Genomic DNA, 20,487 nt, shown 5'->3' with positions numbered 1-20,487 from the left:
AGACAACTCACTGTCCAGAAGGAGAGGAACAAGTACAGTATATTTTGCTATATTTGCATGACTAAGGCCTCATGCACACGACAGTTTATTTTCACGGTCCGCAAAAACAGGGTCCGTAGGTCCGTGATCCGTGACCGTTTTTTCGTCCGTGGGTCTTCCTTGATTTTTGGAGGATCCACGGACATGAAAAAAAGTTTGATGTTGACACAATATGGTGCCATTTCAAACGGATCCGTCCCCATTGACTTTCAATGTAAAGTCTGGAGTTCTTTTATACCATCGGATTGGAGTTTTCTCCAATCCGATGGTATATTTTAACTTGAAGCGTCCCCATCACCATGGGAACGCCTCTATGTTAGAATATACTGTCGGATATGAGCTACTTCGTGAAACTCATATCCGACAGTATATTCTAACACAGAGGCGTTCCCATGGTGATGAGGACGCTTCTAGTTAGAATACACTACAAACTTTGTACAAGACTGCCCCCTGCTGCCTGGCAGCACCTGATCTCTTACAGGGGGCCGTGATCAGCACAATTAACTCCTCAGGTGCCGCACCTGAAGGGGTTAATTGTACTATCATATCCCCCTGTAAGAGATCAGGGCTGCCAGGCAGCAGGGGGCAGACCCCCCCCCCTCCCCAGTTTGAATATCGTTGGTGGCACAGTGTGCGCCCCCCATCGGGCCCCCCTTCCTCCCTCTAGTGTAATAAATCGTTGGTGGCACAGTGTGCGCCCCCCATCGGGCCCCCCCTTCCTCCCTCTATTGTTATAAATCGTTGGTGGCACAGTGTGCGCCCCCCATCGGCCCCCCTCCCTCTATAGCAGTAACAACATTGGTGGCAGTGTGCGGCCTCCCATCTCCCCCCCCTCCCCCCCTCCCCCCCGATCATTGGTGGCAGCGGAGTTCCGATCAGAGTCCCAGTTTAATCGCTGGGGCTCCGATCAGTAACCATGGCAACCAGGATGCTACTGCAGTCCTGGTTGCCATGGTTACTTAGCAATAGTACAACAGTAGAAGACTCATAGCTACCTGCTGCGATGTCTGTGTCCGGCCGGGAGCTCCACCTACTGGTAAGTGAAAGGTCTGTGCGGCGCATTGCTAAAGAACTGTCACTTACCAGTAGGAGGAGCTCCCGGCCGGTCACAGACATCGCAGCAGCAAGCAGGTAAGTATGAATCTTCTACTGTTGCACTATTGCTAAGTAACCATGGCAACCAGGGCTGCAGTAGCTTCCTGGTTGCCATGGTTACCGATCGGAGCCCCAGCGAATCGGAACCCCAGCGACTCCAATCGGAACTCCGCTGCCACCAATGATGGGGAGGGGGGGGGAATGGGAGGCCGCACACTGCCACCAATGTTGTTACTGCTATAGAGGGAGGGGGGCTGATGGGGGGCGCACACTGTGCCACCAACGATTTATAACAATAGAGGGAGGAAGGGGGGGCCCGATGGGGGGCGCACACTGTGCCACCAACGATTTATAACAATAGAGGGAGGAAGGGGGGGCCCGACCGGTGGGGGGCGCACACTGTGCCACCAACGATTTATTACACTAGAGGGAGGAAGGGGGGCCCGATGGGGGGCGCACACTGTGCCACCAACGATATTCAAACTGGGGAGGGGGGGGGGGGGTCTGCCCCCTGCTGCCTGGCAGCCCTGATCTCTTACAGGGGGATATGATAGTACAATTAACCCATTCAGGTGCCGCACCTGAAGGGGTTAATTGTGCTATCATATCCCCCTGTAAGAGATCGGGTGCTGCCAGGCAGCAGGGGGCAGTCTTGTACAAAGTTTGTAGTGTATTCTAACTAGAAGCGTCCCCATCACCATGGGAACGCTTCTGTGTTAGAATATACTGTCGGATATGAGTTTTCACGAAGTGAAAACTTAGATCTGAAAAAGCTTTTATGCAGACGGATCTTCGGATCCGTCTGTATGAAAGCAACCTACGGCCACGGATCACGGACACGGATGCCAATCTTGTGTTCATCCGTGTTCTTTCACGGACCCATTGACTTGAATGGGTTCGTAAACCGTTGTCCGTCAAAAAAATAGGACAGGTCATATTTTTTTGACGGACAGGAAACACGGATCACGGCCTCGGCTGCAAAACGGTGCATTTTCCGATTTTTCCACGGACCCATTGAAAGTCAATGGGTCCGCGAAAAAAAACGGAAAACGGCACAACGGCCACGGATGCACACAACGGTCGTGTGCATGAGGCCTTAAAGAGGTTTTCCGAGACCTCGCAGTTGCTATGGGGCCAGTGGCAAGAGGGGGCCCGGAGTGCATAGAAGGCCCCGCCCCTGTGTCTGTAGTTATGTATTTTATCATTGCCACCATCCCGAGTCCCTATCTGGGAAGCTTGGGCGGGCCCTGCTTCCCCTCTGCTCAGTCCCCCCCCCATTGTGTGCAAACCGCCGATGGGCGATGCCCCACCTGTGGTCTGTGTCCTCCTGACTGACCCTTACCCAGCCAGTGACATACTGCAACGCCGCTCATTCTCCTGTTTGCTGGGCACTCGTACTGCACTGGCCAATCAGCATTTACTGGTGCAAAGCTCCTGCTGCTGATTGACCAGTGTGCGAGTCGCAGGCTCAGCAGACAGCAGCAGATCAGAGCAGAACTGTGCAGGCGGGTGGATGGGCAGGGCGGCAGTCTTGTGCTTACCGCGCTCACGTCACATGATGCGGCTGCCAGTGCCACCACCTGCCTCATACTGCCACCAGTTCCACTGAGACCTAAGTCCCAACTCCAACCAGTCCCCAGCATCGCTGGCTTGCCCCTGGCCTGTTGTGTGCCACTGCAAGTCTGCCACCAAGGACAAAGTAAGTTGTACACTCACAGCAGCGAGTGACAGACTCTACGTTTAAAAAAGTTCATGGTGGGGGATGGCTATTGGTGGGAAAAGGGCAGCATTGAAAAGGGCAGCATTGAATTTAAAATTTAGAGGACAGTGTCATGGGTGGATGGTTAGTGGGGGAAGATGGCAGCAGAAAGAAGAGTTCCTGCAGGGTTGGGGGAACACTATTCTATAAGGATTATTATCATATAGAGGACTCAGGACAGTGCACCGCAACTCCATCATTAACCATTTAACCCCTCAGGTGCCGCGATCAATTAATAGTAAAACATTTATAGATTAATGGTTAAAAAAAAAAACACTGATATATTAAATGTTTAAATGACCCCAATTTTACATATAAGAATATATAAACAATAAACAAATTATATTAGGTATTGCCGCACACGAAAATGTCTGCACTATTAAAATATAAAAAAAAGTAAAAACGCCTTAACGGAGAAAAAATTTAAAAACACGCAAGGGCAGGTGGTGGGATGGGCCAGGGATGGGTAGTGGGTGGAATTAGGGGACCCAATTCAGATTCTTGCTATGGGGCCCAATGATTTCTATGTATGCCCCTGCCCGGGATTAACTGTCCTAGGCCAAATTATACCCTGGGGTGTAAAATAGCCTAGACCAGACTATATCCCTCCAGGCCATAATGTTATCACTTCACTGGGTTTCTCACCCTGTCTCTAATTTGTTAAAAAGTGTACAGATCTAGGCCACACTATATCCCTCCAGGCCATAATGTTATCATTTCACTGGGTTTTTCACCCTGTCTGTAACTTATCTGACAGTAGATGGCACTGTCCCATCAGCGCCGAACATGGTATGGTGCAATCGGACGTGACTTAATGCCCAGCCCTGTACATGTACGGCGCGCTGATCGGGCGGGTGCAGGAGCTGCGCCCACCCGATCTGCAGCAGGGGTCCGGCAGTCACTGATAGCCGGACCCCTGCTGTATGCGCTGGCATCGTTCAAATCAACGATGCCGGCACATTAACCCTTCCACTGCCGCGGTCAGCGCTGACCGCGGCACGTGCGGGCTTCAGACGTGTGCGGGGAGAGCCTGTGAGATCCAGCCCCCTGGATCTCGCAGGCAAGCTGGCTGAAGTGTATTACAGTGTATGACTATGGAGACACTAAAACATGATTTTTTTTGTTTCAAAAATGCTTTTATTGTGTTGAATGTAAAAAAAATTAAGAAGTAGACATATTAGGTATTGCCGCGTCCGTAACAACCTTCTATATAAAAATAACACATGACCGTAAAAAACACCGGTGAACACCGTAAAAAAATAAAATAACAAAACTGTCAAAAAAGCAATTTTTTGTCACCTTACATCACAAAAAGTGTAATAGCAAGCGATCAAAGAGTCATAAGTACCCCAAAATTGTACCAATGAAACTGTCATCTCATACCGCAAAAATAATACCCTACCTAAGACTATCGCCCAAAAAATAAAAAAACTATGGCTCTCAGAATATGGAGACACAAAAACGTTTTTTTTTGGTTTAAAAAATGATATCATTGAGTAAAACTAACATAAATAAAAAAAACTATACATATTGGGTATTGCCATTTCCGTAACGACCTGCTCTATAAAAATATCACATGAACTAGCCCCTCAGGTCAACAGCCATTTTTTTTGTCACCTTACATAACAAAAAGTGTAATAGCAAGTGACCAAAAAGTCATAAGTACCCCAAAATTGTACCAATCAAACAGTCATCTCTGTAACGGGGCGTTAAAGGCGCACTCGGTCTCCCATCAGCCGCAGACCTGCTGCTTAGCTTTGGGAGCGAGGATCTGTGTTCAGCCTCGTTCCCACCCCAGGTAGTTGACCCGCCTCGCCCTTCCGTTTTTGGTGGTACCTTGCTTGTTCCACCTCTCTGTCCGCTCTAGTGCTACCTCTCCTTGGCTGTCCGCTTCCCTGCTGTCTATCTCTCTGCTTGCACTTACTCAGGTCAGGGACTGTCGCCCAGTTGCGCCCCGTCACCTAGGGCGGGTGGTGCAAGTAGGCAGGGACAGGGGACCAGATGGCAGCTCAGGGGGTTCGCCTCCTCTCTATCTTTATGCCCGCGACTCTACCCCGTGACAATCTCATTCCGCAAAAAATGAGACCCTACCTCAGACAATCATCCAAAAAATAAAAAAAAACTATGGGTCTCAGAATATGGAGACACTAAAACATGATTTTTTTTGTTGAAAAAATGCTGTTATTGTGTAAAACTTATCGCAGCGCCCATAAGAACCTGCTCTATAAAAATATCACATGAACTAACCCCTCATGTGAACACCGTAAAAAAATAAAAAATAAACACGGTGTACAAAAAGCCATTTTTTGCCACTTTACATCACAAAAAGTGCAATACCAAGCAATCAAAAAGTCATATACACTCTAAAATAATACCAATCAAACCGTCATCTCAGACTGAAAAAAATTAGCGCCTACATAAGACCCCAAAAAAAAACTAGGGCTTTCAGAATATGGAGACACTAAAAAAATGTTTTTTTCAATAATGCTTTATTATGTAAAACTGAAACAAACAACCAAAGAATGTAGTCATATTCAGTATTGTCGCGTCCGTAACAACCTGCTCTATAAAAATACCACGTGATCTAACCTGTCAGATGAACACTGTAAATAACAAAAAATAAAAATGGTGCCAAAACAGCTATTTTTTGTTACTTTTTGTTACTTTGTTAGTGCCAAAATGGGGTATTTTTTTGGAGTTTCTACTCTAGGGGTGCATCAGGGGGGCTTCAAATGTGACATGGCAGCTCAAAATTACCCAGTGAAATCTGCCTTCCAAAAACCATATGGCGTTCCTTTCCTTCTGCGCCCTGCCATGTGCCCGTACAGTAGTTTACAACCACATATGGAGTGTTTCTGTGAACTACAGAATCAGGGTAATAAATATTGAATTTTGTTTGGCTGTTAACCCTTGCTTTGTTACTGGAAAAAGTGGATTAAAATGGAAAATCTGCCAAAAAAGTGAAATTCTGACATTTCATCTCCATTTTCTATTAATTCTTGTGGAACACCTAAGTTTGTAAAATCGGTTTTGAATACCTTGAGGGGTGTAGTTTCTAAAATGGGGTCATTTTTGGGTGGCTTCTATTATGTAAGCCTCACAAAGTGACTTCAGACCTGAACTAGTCCTTAAAAAGTGGGTTTTGGAAATTTTCTGAAAAATTTAATGATTTGCTTCTAAACTTCTAAGCCTTCTAATGTCCCCAAAAAATAAAATGGCATTCACAAAATGATTTAAACATGAAGTAGACATATGGGGAATGTAAAGTAATAACTAATTTTTGAGTTCTTACTATCTATTATAAAAGAAGAGAAATAGAAATTTTGAAATTTGCTAAATTCTCACAATTTGGGGTAAATATTTTTATTTTATTTTTTTTGTAAATAAAAATGACATTTTTTTACACAATTTTACCACTGTCATGAAGTACAATATGTGACGAGAAAAAAGTCTCAGAATGGCCTGGATAAGTAAAAGCGTTTTAAAGTTATTACCACATAAATTGACACAATTGCTAAAAATGGCCTGGTCCTTAAGGTGAAAAATGGCTTGGTCCTGAAAGGGTTAATGTTATGTATTGCAACTTGTTATGTATGTTTCTCTCTGCTCTCTATGACACCAAACTTTTTCCAATTTTGGCAACCATGGAAGACCAACTCTATGACCAACTTTTGAGATTCTACACTGTAACAATATATGTACCCCCAATGGATTTATGATCTACCCCTAGAGAAACGTGTAAATGCCATTTTCCAGTTCAGGCCTTCTCACAGCTTTTCCTAGGCCATGAAATATCATGTTCATCGGTCACGTGGCCTAGGAGCAGGTCAGCCCCATTCAAGTAAATGGGACTGAGTGCGATACCAAGCACAGCCACTGTATAATCTACGGCGCTGTGCTTGGTGAGCTGAGAGAAGGATGCGGCGCTCCCAGGAGCAATGATGCCTTCTCAAACAACTGATCAGCGGGGATCCTTGGTGTCCGATCCCTACCGATCAGATACTGATCAGAGGACAGGTTATCAGTATAAAAATCTAGGAATACCCTTTTAAATGCAGAGCCGCTATAGGAGAGTTAAGCTAACAGGGCAAGCACTCAACACTTTGGAAGAAGTGGAGAGCACACCAAATATCCACAAGATGGACAAGAATGAAAACAAGTCAGGCGCCAAAGCAAACGGAGCGACTACGGAATATACCGGAGAGAGAAAACAGCCTTGGCCCAGAAGAATTTTAAGGAAGGTGATACCTAAGGACCAGCACCCCAGAAAAAGACCCCTCTAGATTGATCAACAGTCACAACATGGCATGAGAAGAAAACAAACTGAAAATGGTGTCTGGAAACCAAAGGCCAGAGAACTGCGAACGTCACAAATCTTGCCCCACCATGGGGGAAGAAGTAGAGGTGTCAGAAGGTGACAAACCCCAACTCCATACCAGGCTGTCAAAGAAGAAGAGCACTTCAGCATAACCATTAACAAATCAGGGCTAGAGAACCTGGATGTCAGGCATGACCATGGCCCACAAGAAAAGAATATCGAGGGAGAGAAGAGACACAATGGGAACAAGGCAGTGAAACCGACCCCAAAAAAATGCAAAAAAATTGGGGAGTACCCTGGTAGGAAAAGAGTGTCCTCCAGGATTTAAAAATGGCCCCTTTAGACCTACCTCCAAGGGGTTTGTCTCATAAGAAAGTTCCTCAAGGAGAATGACAACGTGGTAAGCAGAAACATGGAGAGTAGGACCTTAAGCTCCATAACAAGAGAAGAGAGAAGCAGTCTGATACCTATGGAAGGCTGCCTGAACTGGCAGACCTAACCAGAAGCTAAAGAAAAAGTACCGAGGCAGGGAACAGGTAGAAGCAACATACATGTCTGAAAACATAAAAGTTGCTTAACCCCATCAGACACTATCGACCGCCACTGCGGACCAACTAAAGAAGAAGAGAAGGAGGATATGAGCGGAATGTACAAAACGGCCAGACCGGAACCAGATATGGGATAAATACTGCGCCAGGAAGGGAGTGCAGACGTCGAACGCCAGAGTGCCAGAAAAAAAAACAGTAATGGAACCATACTAGTCGTGCAGATATTCTACAGCAGAAAGTGGGCCTACAAGAACCCAACAGCTATGGAAACTGGCCAAGCAAGCAGAAACAGTATCTTGGGAAGTGCAACTACTCGCCTTTCGAAAGGGGAGAAGTAGAAGAGAACTAGTGTAAGTGGTGACAACAAGGACAGTACGACCGCTGTACCCAGTGTTGGGGCAAATACCCCAATGCCAGATGAGTGGTGGACTCCAAATTAGACGTTATGGATATCCATAGAGAAAAACCAACACAGGCATAGAGCTGTGTTTTGAGTTTCTACTTTATTAAAGAAAGCAGAGGTTAATAAAGCGATTTTCTGGATTATTTCCAACTGAAGACATAGTCAAACATTTACGTCATTAACTGATTAAAAACACAATCTGAGATGAGCATCTTCTTGGCTATACGCCTAGAACGTCTCCTTAATTTTAACTGTGGGTGCTGGACATTCCCCTTGCTGCTGGTTTCCTAGATTTTGCATATCTGCAACTGTGCGAGGAATCATCTCAACATGTCTCATAGTCTTTTCTACCTTTGTTCCTGTTACACACTCTGCTCAAGCACATCAATGTGAGCTTAATTGCAATGTAAATGAGTGCAACAATCAACAAAATCTGTATTATTCCCTGTACTATACCCATAAGCCACCCACCAACATTTTTAAACCAGTTTGCTGGATTCAAGAAAGAGTCCTTGTAAGCACTAGTGCATCCAGCCATTTGTCTCTCTTTTATTTTTCATCTTTTCGATACCTGCTCTTACTTGAAGGTTACCTTGTGGATCTTTATGACAACAAGCAGATTCTATTATTTGACACATTCCTCCTTTCTTAGCAGTAAGATAGTGTAAAACTAGAGTATGCTGGTTAGTAAGTATGATTAACTGAGATTGTACATAATTAGTTTGGTTTACGAGGCCTAACCCATCCCATATTTGGTAATCTAGGTAGTCAGTGGAGTTAAACTTAAAACTTTCATTTTCTGGTCTTCAGATAGATGAGAAGTCTCTACAATTTACCGTATGTCAGCAAGTTCTAACCATGGTACCGTAATCGCTAAATAAGGCATAGTCTTTGAACTCACAGGACTGTGAGTACAGATCCAACAGTTTTTATAATTGTCCACATCTGTCATATTTTTTTTTTAACATGACCTGATGATGCCTAATAAGGGCATTGTCCCAGTCACTTTTTAGGTTCACATGTAAAGCTTGAATGCTCAGACCCAGGAGTAGCAGTGCAAGGATCTCCATCCTCAGGGTTGGGCACTTTTTTTGCAATGTGAGGCTTGAATCCAGTTAGTCTTTCCTTACACCTTTACAAAGGTTGCAGCTTTCAACAGGACTTGGAAGGGACTATCAAATCTGGGCTCAAAGGTTTTCCTCACGTGCCTCTTTATCACTACCCAATCTCCAGGCTCAAGACTGTGTGTGCCTTTTACTGAATCAGGGTCTGGAATGGAAGCAAACACTTGTTTATGAGTAGGATCTAACCTTTCAGTAAGGGCCTTCATTTAACTGACCATACTATCAATCTGCAACTGTTGAAGAAAATACAATCCTAGCCTTGGAGCACTGCCAAACAATACCTAAAAGGGGGACATCCCTGTCTTCTTGTTCAGAGTGGTTCTTATAGAATATAAGGCTAGAGGAAAAAACTCTGTCCATGGTCTACTTGTTTCCTGCATGGCTTTCTGAATTTTCAGTTTTATTGTCCTGTTTAATTGTTCGACACGGCCGCTGTTTTGTGGGTGGTACGCCGTATGGAAGGCTTGGGTCACCCCTAAGGCTTGCATAACCTCTCTCATCACTTCACCTGTAAAGTGGGAACCTCTATCTGACTCAACTTCAGGAACACCATACCTGCATATCAGTTCACTGACCAGTTTCTTTGCGGTGTTCTTTGCATTTGCCTTAGACACATGATAAGCTTCCGGCCACCCTGAAAAGAGATCAACACACACAAGAACAAACTCATATACTCCTACCTTAGGCAGTTGTATATAGTCTATCTGCAGTCTCTGGAATGGGTAAAATGGCCTAGGAGTGTGCTTGCTTGGAGTTTTCACCACTTGGCCGGGGTTGTTCAATGTACAAACCATACATCCTTGTACAAATCGAGCGGCTACTGCAGAAAACTCTGGAGCAATCTACCCTTCATTTACCACGCTTACCTGTCACGGCGGGGAGTGGGGAAAACCCCCCACTGTGCAATGGCTGAAGCTACAACGGCAGATAGCAAGGAACAGGGAGCAGGTCACCTCCTAATGTAACCCTGAGCTCTCCCTAGACTCCGAGTGCATGGGCATCCTGAGCCATAGCTGGGTACAGAGGGCGTGGAAGACAAATTCTTTGTTTCCCCATAGTCCTTGGTCATCTGGCCCAGCCCCTTGTTTAGGCCATAGTTCTTTTTCTTCAGGTGGGGCCTGCTCAGACAATTTGATCAGTGTCTTTGGATATATTCACAGGTTTTAAGGCTCTTACCAGGGTGGCATCAGCATTCAGTAGCCAGAGAACAACCAGCTTGGCTGCCTTATCAGCTCTGTCATTGCCCTTTGCCTCTGCCGTGGTACACCTTGTGTGATCCTTTACTTTCACAATAGAAACTTATTCTGGCAACAGTAAAGAGTTCATTAGTTCAAGCACAGAGAATGGGCTGACCTGCAGAAGTCAAAAAGTCTCTAGCACGTCATATGGGTCCATAGTCATGTGCAATCCCAAAAGAATACCTGGAGTCCGTGTAGATGTTCACCTTCTTCCGTTCGGCCATTTTACACACCTCAGTGAGTGCCTTCAACTCTGCCTCCTGCGCAGACATGTGCGGAGGGAATGGTTCAACAATGGCCACCTCATGCTGTGTGACCACTGCATATCCAGTGTGGAACCGGCCATCTTCTCCCATAAACCTGCTTTCATCTACAAAATACTCAACATCAGGGTTATCAAGAGGTTTTTCATGCACATGAGAAAATCCAGAAGTTTCTTGTTGCATCAACTGTATACAATCATGAGGATCATTTTCAGCTAAATCAGACAAAAGCTACCTGTGCTACCCTCCCCCATTTCTGAATCTGTAATTGGTAACAGAGTAGCAGGATTCAGAGTAGTACGTCTTTTGAAAGAAATATTGTCTGGCTAAGGAGGGCACATTGGAGTCTGAGTTGTCTAGCGATGGAAATGTGTTTTAGCTGAACCTGACTAAGAATATCCTGGATGTCATGTGGTGTTTGTACCACTAGGGAGTAGTCGAGGACTATCTCTGATGCTTTTTCCACCATGAGCTGGACAGCTGCCAAAGCCCTGACACATGAAGTAGCTCCTCAAGATACAGGATCTAGTATGGCAGAGAAGTATGCTACTGGTCTCTGCCTATCTCCATATTTCTGGTTTAACACTGCTATGCTGTGTTCCTGGAGTTCTGAGCAAAACTGACTAAACGGTTGATCATAGTTTGGGATTCCTAATGCCGATGCAGACAATATTGCCAATTGGAGAGTGAAAAAGGACTCGATTGCATGTTCCATCAGACAAAAAGGTTCTGATGACAGGCAATGATACAAAGGCTGCATAAGCATAGATGCATGCCTTATCCAGGGTCTGCAGTACGAGACCAGATCCAAAAACATCCTGAGGGGTTTTGGCCCCTGAGGGAGTTTTATGTCCTTCACAGCTTGTTTTCTCTCCTCAGTAAGGTGCTTGAATCCTCTGAGAGACAATGTCCCAGAAATATGACCCTTGATTGGCAATATTGCAGCTTGTCTCGGAAAACTTTGCAACCACTTTCTGCAAGAAATATCAACAATGACAGCGTGGCTTCCCTACAGCTTTTCCAGTTTTGTGCACACAGGAGTAGATCATCAACTTATTGAAGTAAGGGTACTTTCGCACTGGCGTTTTGGTTTCGGTTTGTGAGATCTGTTTAGGGATCTCACAAGCGGTCCAAAACGGATTCGTTTTGCACTTAATGCATTCTGAATGGATAAGGATCAGCTCAGAATGTATCAGTTTGCCTCCGATCAGTCTCTATTCCGCTTTGGAGGCGTTTTGGTGTCCGTCTGAAACTGAGCCCAATGGATCCGTCCTGACACACCATATAAGTCAATGGGGACTGATCCGTTTTCACCGACACAATATAAAATGTCTTGGCTATGTGTCACGGAAGGTGTACAGGAAACAAGACAATACAAAATGAATATATGACTCACTGGATCCAAAACTAAGGAACATAAAGGGAGACCCCTGCATAAGACCTGGCACTCTCCCTGACTGCTCAGCCTATGCGAACATCCCAATGGTAGATGATCGCATATCCTCGTACCTCGACTGTATAACACCTGAACACCCTATAATAGTGAGCGGACACGACCACCGGCTCCCTACACTAGACGCGGAGGGAGTCAGGGTCACCTGGGATCCAGCAAACAGAATGTACAACACTTATCTTGTAGAAGACTGGGAAATAGGATCAGCATGCACACACACTCCAGGAAGTTGTATAAACCGCACACTAATGCATTATGGGGAGGAATTTAAAGGGATGCAATCAGTCCAACTACATGACAGCTGAGAGAGGCTAACGAGATGAGGAACTGAAAACCAAAACAAAGGAAGCTCAAGGAGGAGGTTCTGAAAGGCATCTGTCAGAGCTTCTCAGATGTCTGGTGGTGACACTATGTTAAAGATAATATAAACGGATTTGTTCTGAACGGATGCATGCGGTTTTATTATCTGAACGGATGCGTTTGTGCAGATCCATGACAGATCCGCACCAAACGCGAGTGTGAAAGTAGCCTAACACAACATCATCAGGAATTGATCAACCAGATAAAAACTGACTGGAGGGCCTGCATATACATAGTAGGTGAATTCTGTGCTCCCTGGGGTAAAACTGTCCAGGCATATTGATTACCTTTAAATGTAAACGCACAGATATTGACAGTCAGAATGTAGGGGAACACTGAAAAATGCATTTGCTAGGTTTATCACAGTGAAACTTGTGGCAGTTGGTGGCACCTAGGACAACAAAGTGTGCGGGTTTGGCACAATGGGAGTCTGCAGCATAGTGACCTTGTTGACCTCCCTAAGATCATGAACCATCCTGTATGTTACTGGTTTCTTCTTAACTGGGAACAGGGGTGTGTTTGTTGGTAAACTGGTCCTTACTAAGACACCTGTAAGGCCACTGCTTGTTCTTGGGCATGACTCAAGGGGTGCTGTTTAACATGGGGTGGTTGGCAACCTGGTTTGAGATGAACCATAAAAAGGGTAACATTAAATTTCCCAATGTCCAACTTTGTGGATGCCCATAACTTGTTTGGGACCACCTGTAACTCCTCACAATCCTTGTAATGTAACTGCCATCCTGTCTTGGGTTCTAGGTACAAAACCATAACTTGACACAGAACCTCATCCAAGGCTCCTATATCTACCCATGTGGTACCATCCTCATTGAAATGTATATGTGCCCCTAGGGCTTGCAACACATCAGTGCCCAACAAATTATAGGGAATATTTTCTTTGACTAACAATTGTGATACAACTGTGCTATTTTTAATTCTTAATTTTAACGGCACTGTTTCTTGGCCAAAAATTGTCTCCCCTGTGAAACCTGCTGCAGGTACATGATCTCCACTCATCTGCCATGACTGAACATGTTTTGAATTTATCACTGTATTGGCTGCCCCCGTATCTACCAAGATACGGGGACTTGTTTTTTCCCAACTTGTACTGGTATTTGAATTTGACACCCTTGTTTAGCTATACTTATGGCACATAAGGACATGGGGTTGCCGGTCTCCTATTGTGAACCAGCAGAGACAGGGTTAACGTCTGAGGTTCCTTGTGTCAGTTGATTCTCCGGCTGCTGGGGAGGAGCATGGCAGTTTCTGTCCTGGCTTTCTACAGCTATAACATTTGAAATCATTCCTCCTCGGCCTTCTCTGTCCCTGCAGACCTTGCCATGTTTTCTGTTGACCTTGGACCATGTTTACTTTGGCGGGTCTGGAGCTAGACATGTCCAATTCCAGACCCTTGGCAGCAGCAAGAAGTTGAGGCAGTGGTGTCACCCTCCACTCAGGCTTATAGGCTTTCAGTTTAGCCTGCAAGGCTGGTCTCAGTCCTTCCATGATGGCAGACATGACAAGTTTTTCTCCCATTTGCCCCGCGGCATCCCACCCCATGTCAGTCCAGACAGTTCTTAGTCTTGACTCAAAGGAGACTACATCCTCTTTATCCTCCTGCACTACATCCTTCAGGCTTCGTGAACTCTCATACTCCTTTGTCCTGGCCCATCTACCAAAAGTCCTGCAGTACTCTGTCCCTGACTGTTCTGTCCCTCCAGGCCACATTTGGGTCATTACGTAGGGTACCATGATTGATAGTGCTCCGTGCCTCTCTGTGATCTTTTTACTACAAAATCACAGTGACAACTTTATCTCACTGTGATTTTGTAGTAAAAAGGTCACAGAGAGGCACGGGCACGGAGCATTATCAATCATGTTAATGCTCTGTGCTTCTGCTGTCCGCAGCGGGTTTTGGCTCTCCTTCACGCAGCGGATGTCACGCACGGCATCCACTCGTGTGAAACAGCCCTAAGGAAGGAGAATAAGGCTGTACATTATCCAGTGGTAGTGCAAGTATTCGATCTAAGAAAGGAGGGCAATACTACAAGCTGTACAGTGGAATTGGAATTACTCTGCCTAAGGAAGGCAGACAATGCTACAGGCTTTACAGTATCCAGTGGAATTACTCCGCTTAAGGAAGGCGGGCAATGCTACAGGCTGTACAGTATCCAGAAGTAGTGCAAGTACTTCGCCTATGAAAGGAGGGTAATGCGACAGGCTGTACAGTATGCAGTGGAAGTGCAATTACTCCGCCTATGGAAGTTTAAATAAGCTGTTCTAAGAGCTGGCATTGTCTGGAGAACACTTTGCGCAAATTACTAACGTAGCCTATTATCCTCCCTCTCAATACTGCTTTCGCTGTTTCCCAATGAGTCGAAACATCTGATGCACGCGGAGGGTTATCCCCCTGAAACTCGAACCACCAACCTTGCAGGATGTCTTTAAAATGTTTGTCTTTTGCCAGGAACAAAGGAAAACGCCAGATAAAATCCGCTCCCCTTGGGTAGGAATTCTGCAAACATATAGAAATGGGTGAGTGATCAGAGATAACCAACTCATGTATCTCTGCTGTGTGGACCCTGTTGTATTTGTACAGGTAAGTAAATAGTCAATTCGAGCCCATGCCTGATGGGCATGTTAAAAATGAGTGTATTCCCTGTCATCCAGATGTAATAAGCGCCAGATATCCCATAGTCCAGTAGAGGACATGAATGGTTGCAGGACAATATCCCAGGTTCTCTGATCGCTTACTGTCCCGTCTGCTCTCCTGCGATCTTCCTGGATAGAAGCTACCGTGTTAAGATCCCCTCCCAAGATCTTATTGGGGGCCCCATCTAAGTGCAGCCTATTCTCTAGAAGAGAGGAAAAATGACTTGTTATCTCCATTTGGGGCATAAACATTGTGTATACTATATTGAGAGCCCTCATGTCATGTCAGCCTATGCCATCTACCAACCTCATCATGGGACTCAGGTAGTATTTTCCCAGGAACCATATATTCGTTCAACCTAGAGCTTCTGCAGTCGGAATTTTTTTTTTTCTCCAAATGAGTTTCCTGCAGTAGGACTACATCAGGTTTTAAACGTTTCAGGTGTCTCAACAATTTTGAATGCTTTTGGGGAGATCGCATCCCCTTCACATTCCAGGAGAGTATCTGCATCGCAGCTCTGGGTTGTCACTATTCCTCACACAAAAACCCCCGAGAGATGGGGCAGGGAAGGGGAGGAAGGAAGGAAGGGAATAAAAGGAACAAAAACAGGGGGAAACCAGTAACTACAAATACCCTGACTAAGCGAGACTAAGGACGAGACCGTGGATATATAGGCCAGGTATATAGAGTCTTTTCCCTATCTAGGTAAGGACTTCTCTTTTTTCTACCATAGTGAGCTCCTTGGCGTACCACTAAATGACATATGGCTATGCTAAAACCTCGTGGCCCAGGTCTAACTAAACTTCTCACCCATTAACAACCAACAGTACTGAACATAAAAACAAAGCACGGTATCAGATTTATCAAATATTAGGTCGCACTACTGTGTGGGGTGGCCCAGGATGGGTGCTCTCAGCCAACAGATTCACCCATCTATAAGCTACAACAATATTTCAAAGAAAGGGCTGGGCACTCTCTATATCTAGAGTCAATGGTACTTTATTCAATAGATAAAATAAATTCTATGTAATAATCACAATGTTAAAACTTAATTAAATACACAGGTCTGGCCAGACTAAAAAGTACCTACAAACAATTATAAAACCACAAGGTAACTAAAACACAATGGTTATCTTGTTGACTGAAGGTTATCTTGTTGACCAGTGCTTATTCCGTCTATGATTGCTTTGTCTACTCACGTAACAGGTATACGTAGGCGGCTCTGATCAGCAGTCCGCGGCGTCCCGCGTGGCAATCAGAATAAGATCTTCCGCTACTGCTTACAAATGTGAGTATCGACTTTAGCATGGAACAATAGTATGCGATGTATCCAAAGATTTCAAAGGGATTTCGACAGATTGTCATTTAGTTAAACGATGTAAGTTTTTCACTTACTGGCGCCAGTAGTTTCTTTATAATCCACGGCTCTGCAGATACATACGATATACCCTCAGTGGATTTCTTCCAAAGGGGATTAAAGCTGCAAAGGTTGATGGTCCTTCTGTTGAATCGGGGGGGTCCAGTATTGCCACGCGGGACGCCGCGGACTGCTGATCGGAGCCGCCTACATATACCTGTTACGTGAGTAGACAAAGCAATCATAGACGGAATAAGCACTTGCGATTAAAGATTAAATGTAATCGACAGACATGTACTGAGATTGTATTGAGATGACTAAAGAAACTAACCAAGCTTATAGCGAAAATTGGATAACCCGCGATTATATGCAAAAGGTGTTGGACATTGGATCGAATTCTGGGATTCATTAATACTTTTTTCTTGCGATTATTTATTCGAATTTTTTGTTGAAAATTTACACGAAAATTTGAAGATTGGTCAACAAGATAACCATTGTGTTTTAGTTACCTTGTGGTTTTATAATTGTTTGTAGGTACTTTTTAGTCTGGCCAGACCTGTGTATTTAATAAAGTTTTAACATTGTGGTTATTATATAGAATTTATTTTACCTACTGAAAAAAGTACCATTGACTCTAGATATAGAGAGTGCCCAGCCCTTTCTTTGAAATATTGTTAAAGCACGGTATCAGACCTTCTCATTTTCCCCGCTCACCCTTGCCCACTAACCCGACACAACATTCCCTATAATATAAGGGAGAAGCAGTTCATCTATGCGGGGATCTGTCGTAGGTGAGCGCGGTGATGTCAGCGCAGGTCCTGCTAAATGAAGATAGAAGATTTCTATTGTTAAAGATGTGTGAATTTTATTCTATATTTTGTATATCTAGGATTGTAATGAGTTAACTTTTTCTACTTCCAAGTGCCCACCCACCCCCCTCTTTGTTTCAAGACTGGAGAGGAGAGAGAGGGGGGCAAAGAGCTGTGCTGTGGGAAGTGTCTGATTTCTCATCTTTCTACAGGTGTCCCATAGAGTGTGGTGGAATGCGTAAGCCAATCATATGGCTTGATGATATGTATATATTATTCACTGCCTACAGAGAAGCACCTCTTTGAAGTGTTACATATGACGTAAGCAGTATTCTTGTTAGAATAAACTCCATTACAAAATGGCGATGGTAACCAGATGTTTACATTAGTTCACATCCCAAAGTAGGACCCAGTGCGCAGAAGCCAGGGTGCTATCTCCTCTCTCTTATCTCTTCTTCCTTTTTGACCAATGAAACAATGTTTTAGCCTCAGTGAGGACTGCCCTCTTCTGAAGATGTATATACGCTTACCCCATGTAATAAAAGTTAGAGATTGCTTTGACCAACTTCTGTGTCAGTGTCTAGTCTCTCAGCCACGCGTGAATATTAACCCCTGGGGGGGGGGGGTACATTGATTTGGAACACCAGAGTGTATCTTAAATGCCCTAATTTAGGGCGGTTCAACACTATCTTCATTCAGCAGGACCTACGTTGACGTCACCGTGCTCACCACGTGGCGAGCGCGATTATGTCACCAAAGGTCCTTTTGCAGGTCCTGAAAGAAGAAGCAAGAAGAGGATGCCGGCTGCGCGATCAAGTGGGAAAGGGTAAGTTAATTTTGATTTATTTTTTAACACCTCAATCTACAGTTTACAAAGCATTCTGTATTAAGAATGCTATTATTTTCCCTTATAACCATATTATAAGAGAAAATAATACAGGGAATACACTTTAATGGGGTCCGGGGTTGCTTTCATCCCTATCATCTCCTAGCAACCATGTGTGAAAATCACACAGCATCCGCATTTGCTTGGAACAGGTAAGTTAATTTTTTTTATTTTTTAACACCTCAATCTACAGTTTACTATGCATTCTGTATTAAGAATGCTATTATTTTCCCTTATAACCTTGTTATAAGGAAAAATATAAAAATCTGCAGAATACCTAACCCAAACCCGAACTCCAGTGAAGAAGTTCAGGTTCGGGTCTGGGTACCACAGTCAGTTTTTTATCACGCGCATGCAAAATACATTGCACCCGTGCGATAAAAACTGAACATCGGAACGCAATCGCAGTCAAAACTGAATGCAATTGCGTACCAACTTGCATGATTTTCCCTGATCGCAGACACAACGCATCCAGACCTAATCCGGACACGCTCGTCTGCAAGAGGCCTTAGACTACATGCACACGACAGTAAAAAAAAAAGTCTGTTAAAAACGGACACACTGTCAGTTTTTCATAGCCATTTTGCATCAGTGTGTGCATCCATTTTCTGGCCCTGGGTTTTTGTCCGTTTTGCATCAGTTTTTCATGTCCGTTAAAAACGGACATGAAAAATTGATGAATTTTATTGCAGTTATTTCTAGACCCACCATTCTGAGAACACTCACAGGATGGGAGGACCCCAGCTTTAACAATGTCCTCCATAGGCCCCTTTCACACGGGCGAGTATTCCACGCGGATTCGATGCGTGAGTTGAACGCATTGCACCCGACCTGAATCCTGACCCATTCATTTCTATGGGGCTGTGCACACGAGCTGTGATTTTCACGCATCACTTGTGCGTTGCGTGAAAATCGCAGCATGCTCCTCTTTGTGCGTTTTTTTACGTAACGCAGCCCCCATAGAAATTAATGGGGTTGCGTGAAAATCGCAAGCATCTGCAAGCAAGTGCAGATGTGGTGCGATTTTCACGCACGGTTGCTAGGAGATGATCGGGATGGGGACCTGATCATTATTATTTTCCCTTATAACATGGTTATATGGGAAAATAATAGCATTCTGAATACAGAATGCATAGTAAAATAGCGCTGGAGGGGTTAAAAAATGAAAAAATTTAACTCACCTTAATCCACTTGATCGCGCAGCCCGGCTTCTCTTTTGTCTTCTTTTTAGCTGTGTGCAGGAAAATGACCTGTGGTGATGTCACTCCGGTCATCACATGGTCCGTCACATGATCTTTTACCATGGTGATGGATCATGTGATGACCGGAGTCACCACAGGTCCTATTCCTGTACACAGCAAAAAAGAAGACAGAAGAGAAGCCGGGCTGCGCGATGAAGTAGATTAAGGTGAGTTTATTTTATTTTTTTAACCCCCTCCAGTTCTGTATGAAGAATGCTATTATTTTCCCTTATAACCATGTTATAAGGGAAAATAATACAAACTACAGAACACTGATCCCAAGCCCGAACTTCTGTAAAGAAGATTTTTTTCACGCGCGTGCAAAACGCTTTACAATGTTTTGCACTCGCGCTGAAAAATCGCGCATGTTCCCGCAACGCACCCGCACTTTTTCCTGCAACGCCCGTCTGAAAGAGTCCTTAGTGTAGGATTTTTTTGGTTGCTGCCCCCAGCTAAAATAATTTCTCCTATAGTGTAAGATTTTTTTTTTTACTGCCCCCAGCTTTAAAAATTCCCCCTATTTTGGCCTTAGTTAAAATAATGTCTTCCAAGGTGTAAATATTTTTTTTTATAGTGCCCCCAGCTTTAATAATACCTCCATGTAGGCCCCCAGCTAAAATAATGTCCCTCGTAGTGTAGGAATTTTTTATTTATTTTTTACTGTCCCCAGCTTTAATAATGTCCCCCATGTAGGCCCCCCGGTAAAATAATGTCCCCCATAGTGTAAGCTTTAATAATGCCCCAAATGTAGTCCCCCATCTTAAATAATATCCCCCATAGTGTAGGAATTACTTTTTTAATGTCCCCAGCTTTAATAATGCCCCCAATGTAGGTCCCCATCTTAAAAATTTTTCAACATAATGGCCCAACACTAATTTTTTTGTTGATTTTACAAAAAAAAATTCACCTTATCCACTTGCTCGCGCTGCAGCAGTCTCTTCTCT

Source organism: Bufo gargarizans, chromosome 4, assembly GCF_014858855.1.
Source record: "Bufo gargarizans isolate SCDJY-AF-19 chromosome 4, ASM1485885v1, whole genome shotgun sequence".
In the NCBI taxonomy this organism is placed as follows: domain Eukaryota; kingdom Metazoa; phylum Chordata; class Amphibia; order Anura; family Bufonidae; genus Bufo; species Bufo gargarizans.
This window is presented reverse-complemented; position numbering follows the sequence as displayed.